Source organism: Cnephaeus nilssonii (genome assembly GCF_951640355.1).
Source record: "Cnephaeus nilssonii genome assembly, chromosome: X".
Taxonomy (NCBI): domain Eukaryota; kingdom Metazoa; phylum Chordata; class Mammalia; order Chiroptera; family Vespertilionidae; genus Cnephaeus; species Cnephaeus nilssonii.
In genome coordinates, this window is record NC_137071.1 from 102,020,132 (window position 1) to 102,026,712 (window position 6,581).

General features: G+C 42.2%; 2 pseudogenes across 2 annotated transcripts; one reads left to right on the forward strand and one right to left on the reverse strand.

Annotated features, from left to right (window-relative positions):
- Positions 1-1,283: 1,283 nt before the first annotated feature.
- On the reverse strand, positions 1,284-1,789 carry LOC307095853 (protein tyrosine phosphatase type IVA 1-like; annotated as a pseudogene). The gene has a single exon. The product of its transcript is annotated as a protein tyrosine phosphatase type IVA 1-like (transcript).
- A 4,048-nt stretch (positions 1,790-5,837) lies between these two features.
- Positions 5,838-6,350, forward strand: LOC307095197 (peptidyl-prolyl cis-trans isomerase A-like; annotated as a pseudogene). The gene has a single exon. The product of its transcript is annotated as a peptidyl-prolyl cis-trans isomerase A-like (transcript).
- Positions 6,351-6,581: the final 231 nt, after the last annotated feature.

Consider the following 6,581-nt stretch of genomic DNA (forward strand, 5'->3'; position numbering starts at 1 on the left):
AGACTTTCCATAATAGCACAAAATGAAGTTTAAAGAAATACATTAAATAATCACTAAGACTTGATATAAGAGTAAAAATAAAACGTTGAGCAAACCTAATGTATACTTGTTTGAATGTGGGAGATATAAACATAAAGTGAGTAGGAAAATAACCATAGAGGCCCTACTTTCTGTTTGAAATGTCTTAAGGGATAAACCACATAAGGTACAGAGGGTTCATAATTCCTAGTATTTTAGTCCTGTATGATACTAAAAATATAAAAGTATTGTGCTGGGTATTTTGGCACCTAATCTTTCTAAATCCCTTATCTATATATATAAAACCCTAATATGCAAATAAACTGAATGGGGGAACAACCGGACAACTGGTGGCTATGACATGTGCTGACCACCAGGGGGCGCACACTGAACATGGCAGGCATAGGCCGCAGCGGGACGGTGGAGCAGGTGAGTGGGGGTGCCAGATCAAGGCGAGGCACCGGTCACTGTCATTGAGGCGAGATTCTGGTAGTTACTAAAAATTCTTTGCTATCACATGCCATGGTCCCACCCGGTGCTTGCACCTGCTGTGGCACTGGAGCTGCCACTTGTACCCACTGCTGGTGCCCAGCACCAGCCCCTATCACTCAGCACCATCAGCGGGTATCAGTGGTGGCTGCCAGCCCTAATCACACCCTCAGGCTTATCCACCTCCCCCTGCTCCTGAGGGGTGATCAGGGCCAGCAGCTGCCTCTCACACCCGCTGCTGGTGCTGGCCCCAATTGCTCTATGCCACTAGTGCATGGAAGTGGTGGTGGTGGGAGCGGGGCTTCTGGCAGAGAAGGGATGGAGGCTGCTGCAGGAGGGGCCGGGTGGGGGTGAAGAGGATGGGCTGAGACTGACCCCTATGCCCACTGCAGCCTCATGGCCCACAGTTCCTTTCAAGGTGCACAAATTTGTGCACTGGGCCCGTAGCATATTGATAATATTCTGGTATGGGAATAGATTTAAAGACATAACTCAGTATTGCATGGTTTCAGGAAAAGTCAATTGGTACAAATAATAAGCACATTTTAAATGTTGAGCAGTAAGAATCTTTTGCTAAGTGTCAAAATAGGTTGATCAGAACTAAACATAGAGGCTGTAATTCTGTCAAACTTGTGGCCCAGTAAAACTGCTTTTCAATACCTCTATGGAAGCATCACTAGAGTTATTCACCAAGCCAACATGTTGGCTAACATGTATGACAAATGAGGTCTTATCTCTAAATTCCACTTCCAAGGAAATGGCATCAGGCACCCGTTTTATTGAATGCAACAGTTGTTTCTATGACCATCGGAGTCTTTGAAGTGCAAATGTATTTTAGGACAATATTTCTCCAAATTTGAAAGTTGCTTATTAAAAGCTCCATGCTGCTTTTGTTTTATGAACTGTACTGCATCTTCATATTTCATTCCACCTTTGATTAATACTAGAGCAACAAGCACTAGAGCTCAAGGACTGCAACACAATGAGCAGCAATACAACAACCAGGTTTTTCAGGAACCTTACTTTTTATAAGACTCAAGCAGTCATCAGCAATCTGGTTAGATGGTGGTGCACCATCACCAAAAGGCCAATCAAGAACATGGATTCCTTCTTTCTCCACAAGAGTAGTGTCCTAAGTTGCTTCACATACTCTTCTTACTTATTGTGGTAACCCCATACTTCTTAAGCTCCTCTATGAATTTGTTTAAGGTTGCATTGGTTGGATTGTGATAAGAAATCGCTTGTTCTTGTATGTGACTTCCACAGGAGCTGGGTGGTTCATTTGAGCTATGATAATTTAGTCAAAATACCCTCAATAGGGTTATGAAAGAATTTAAACATTGAATACAGAAATGATACAAAGAAACTGACTCTACTTCAATATTCTCCACTTGAAATTCCCAGTGCTTTGAGTGAAGTTGTGAGTAATGGAAAATGAAATGAACCTCCTAACAAGAAGCAACAATTCTTCAATCTAGTAATATTGAGGCAATAAAAAGGAAGTGCACTGAGGCTTACCCCATCCAGGTCAGAACTCTTATAAAATGCTCTGCAGATTTCAGTTCAACACTTCTGTGTCCAGGTTAACCACTCATATGGTGGTTTCTTGATGGAGTAGTGATGAATTTGTACAGTTCATTTGTCTACAAACAAATAATGCTCTTCCTGGCAATAATCTCCACTGCCCTTCAGAAACTCCATAAATATGTGACCAAGAATACCACAGAACTGAGGGATATGTTTACTCATGAAGATTGTGGCCTAATCATACAGCTGGTCCCCAGGCAGCAGCAACGCAGATGGCGGCAGGGGTGGCAAAGGTTACAGGGCAGGGGAGGCTTTGCAAATGGTGGTGGAGGCACCAGACTCTACTATGCCAAAGATTAATATTCTTAACCACTATGCTTTTACTATGTTCCAGACATTGAGGAGATAAAGGAAAAAGAAGATGAGATCTTTGCTCTCAAGGATGACAAAGCTTAAGGGGGAAACCATCTCAGAGGCATGTACTGTATTTTTCCATGTATAAGACGCCCCCATGCATAAGAAGCCCAATTTTCCAACCCGAAATTAAGAAATCAGTATTTTCAAACATAAAACAGAACGCATTTTTATTTAGTAATTACCACAGGTAATGTTTACATACTAGTACTATGATATTATGCAGCATATCACTTTATTCAGCCTCTGTTGCATCACTGCTCTCTTCTTTATCACTATTAGTTCCAGACATATCAATTTCTTCAATTTCTATTGTATCACTGCTGTCTTCTGAATCATTGTTTATATATGTGAGATAATCCTCATAAACTGGTGGCATTTTCTGAGCTAACTTTGTTCGTGTTCTCATGGCCAACCCTTCTCTCCTCATGAAATGGAAGCACCATGTTGCCTTTCCTGTAAAATCAACAATGTTCATTTCACTTGCAAACATTCTTGCCTGATATTGAATAAGCTTGGTTGACACACATAAGCCACTGTGGTGCTGCTCTATAATCCAAGTCTTAAGCCTCTGCTCCAAGTTTGCCCATTTTGCTGGTTTTCCTCTTAAGGCCTTATTTATTTATTTATTTATTTATTTATTTATTTATTTATTTATTTATTTTTAGCATCCTAAGGAGTTGTTCTTTCTGTTTTCTCCACTGTCTGATCATATACGCAGTGGGAGAAAGTCCAAATTGTCTCTCTGCAGCTCTATGCCCATGCTCTTTTGCATAGCTGATTGCATTCAGTTTGAATTTTGCAGAGTAAGACAATCACTTACCAGTATTTATCTTTTTTTTTTTTTGACATCTTTATGGGCTCAGAATGCTGTGGTCCCTGTTGCGTCTGTGCACTCTCCACCTCCACCTCCAATTAGGGCATCAGCTGACATCAATAACAATAAGGCTCATGATTGGAGGAAGCCTGTTTGACAAGGTATGGGCAGCTATGCACCCGCATGGCTCCCTCCTCGGCTGACTTCCATGTATAAGACACCCCTAGATTTTCAGTCTAACGATTTTAGAAAAAAAATAGCGTCTTATACATGGAAAAATATGGTATTTATAGGACAAGGTGATATTGCAAAACCCTCTCCCTTGCTTTAGATTTCTCTTACTTTAAGCCAGTCCCTTTTCAATCCCCCAAATCTTAGCTTGTTGACAATTCCTCTGATAGCCTTCTTTTCTGTTTACAATCTGGTGCCTGCCACTTTGAACAGAATAATTTGCATGTGCTCCCTGGTGTGCATAGCTGACAGATCCTCATGTGCTTTGGCCACTAAGCATTATACCACTGGCTCTTCCTGCTCCAGACTCTAATCAACCCCTCAGGTACCCATCCCTGGCCCAGAACCACTGGCTGGCCAACTAGCTTCCTCCCCTGTGAGAAAGATACTTGTACATTTTCTGTGAACAACTAATTCCACAGGAACTCTTGTTACCATAGCAACAAAAATAAGGTGACAACTGCTTTTTAATCCCTTAGCCTGGTGAACATGGAAGTGACAGAGAAAAACACAGACCTTCTTTCTGAAGTTGGATGAGGAGGGGTGAAGCTGCTCACCCTGTGCTTCTGAGGGCTGAAGTATCATCAGCTTTGTCCCCTGTTTCCCTGTAGAAAGAAAAATATGAGCAATGTGTTAAACTGCCTCTATTGTTTTAAGCAGCCTCAATTCTTTATGGTCACCAGGAAGCATATTTTGGTGGTGGTGGTAGGACTGGAAATTAAGTAATTTGTGCTTTATTTACAAGGTCAAATAAGACAATGATAATGAGAAGAAGAACTAACATTTGCTCACTATGTGCCAAGCACTGTACTAAGCACATGTTATTGTTTTTCTCTAACCTTCAAAAGTTTTTACAATGCAGATATTATGATTCTCCCCATTTTACATATGCAGAAAGTGAGGATCAGAGATGTTAAGTAATATATCCAAAATGACACAGCTAATGACTGGCAGCAGCAGGGATTCAAACCCAAATCTGTCTGACCTCAAAACCCATGTTCTTAACCTCTCTTCTGTATTGAATAATCTCAAAATTCCTGCTGGCAGAAATACACAAGGATTTTGTTCAGTTTGGGAGTTATTTGATGACACTGCCTGGGAAAAAATAATATAATTAGCTGATGGCTCTGCCTAGGAAAGGGAACAATTATGTTCTGTGCCTCATGCTTCACATTGTGGATACTGTGTCACACCATGTAGACCACCTGGGGCATGTAGTCCCAGTATGCTTAATTTGGGGATATGCTACAGCCAGCCAGTATCAGAAGAACCTGGGTACTCCAGTCCTTGATCCAGACAGAGTGTACTTCCTAAACTGGCCAATGCACATGTTGGGTGCTAGTCGTACTCAGAATGGCTGGACCTGCTAGTGGATTCTGGGGTATCGACCAGTTTGGTGGCCCAGTTCATTTCAAGCCCCCATCCATGGATAGGTAGGATAGATGGAGCAAGGGGAACCTGCCCGTTGTAAGCCACCCTTGTATACTTAAACTTGAAGGATTGCTCAGAGTGAATAATGCCACCATCCACATTCCTATCAGCCTTCTGTGGCTGGAAACCCACAATGTTCCACTCCACTATATATGTGGGCAGCAAATGGACATTTAGCTGCTTAGCATCCACATCTCATTCTTATGTTTGGCAAATCTCCCACTGTTGGTGTCAGTGGGGGGGGCAGGGCTCCAGATCCCGTGAATGAAATTTGAAAGCAAGATACTTACTCTTCCTGACCATGGGATTAGGTAATGGAGATATAATCTGTACTAGACCAATCAAATATCTCAATCTCTGAAGCAAATGGCACAAAAAACAGGGGTATTTTGGAAACTACACAGTGGTGGGAGCAATAGCAAGAACATCACCAATGAGAACATCAACCTAAAAAGTTTCTTCTTGGAGCATGACCTTAAATGGTCAGGATAGATGGACACTTGTGACTGGGGAGCCCTGTCAGTCACAGGTCATCCTTGAACAGCCCAGCTTGAGGAAACCTTGAGGTTACTGTGGCCAATTTATATCTACCTCCCACATTCCACATTATCTTTGGTTTTACCTGGCTGGAAGCCCACAATGGACCACTCTATTATGTACTATGTAGCAAGGGATGTGGTTGACTGCCCAGCAGCTATACTCCATTCCTAAGTTAGCTGGGACTCTGACCACTGAGCTTCACTTACTTTTTGTCACATCCTGGTTTGCCAGCATTGACATTGATTCCTAACGTATTTCCCATAAATCCTTTCCTTCTTAACTCAATCAGAAACTAATTCTGTTATTTACATTCAAGAATCCTGATTAGGCTTTGCAGATGCGGCCTCCCTGAAGCTGCCTGTGACCTGCCATGGTGAATCCCACCATGTTCTTCAGCATCGCTGACGACAGCAAGCCCTTAGGCCACGTCTCCTTAGAGCTGTTTGCAGACAAAGTTCCAAAGACAGCAGAAAACGTCCGTTCTCTGAGTGCTGGGGAGAAAGGATTTGGTTATAGAGGTTCCTGTTTTCATAGAATTATTCTGGGATTGATATGCCAGGGTGGTGACTTCACACAACATAATGGCACAGATGGCAGGTCCATCTATGGGAGAAATTTGAGGATGAGAACTTCACCCTGAAACATACAGGTCCTGGCATCTTGTCCATGGCAAATGCTGGACCTAACACAAACAATTCCGTTTTTCATTTGCACTGAGAAGACTGAGTGGTTGGATGGCAAGCATGTGATCTTCAGCCAGGTGAAAGAAGGCATGGATATTGTGACAGCCATGGAGCGCTTTGGGTCCAGGAATGGCAAGACCAGCAAGAAGATCACCATTGCTGACTATAGACAACTCTAATAAATTTGACTTGTGGTTTATCTTAACACCAGACCATTCCTTCTGTAGCTCAGGAGAGCACCCCTTCACCCCAATTTGCTTGGAATGTTCTATAATCTTTGTCCTCTTGCCAGTTTATTGGGTTCCATAATTTCCTTACCCCTTCCCAGTGTAGCTGGATTGTATAGTTAAGTTTATGATTATGAAATAAAAACTAAACAGTTGTCTGTCAAAAAAAAAAAAAGAATCCTGACTAGATGGTCTGAAAACCTA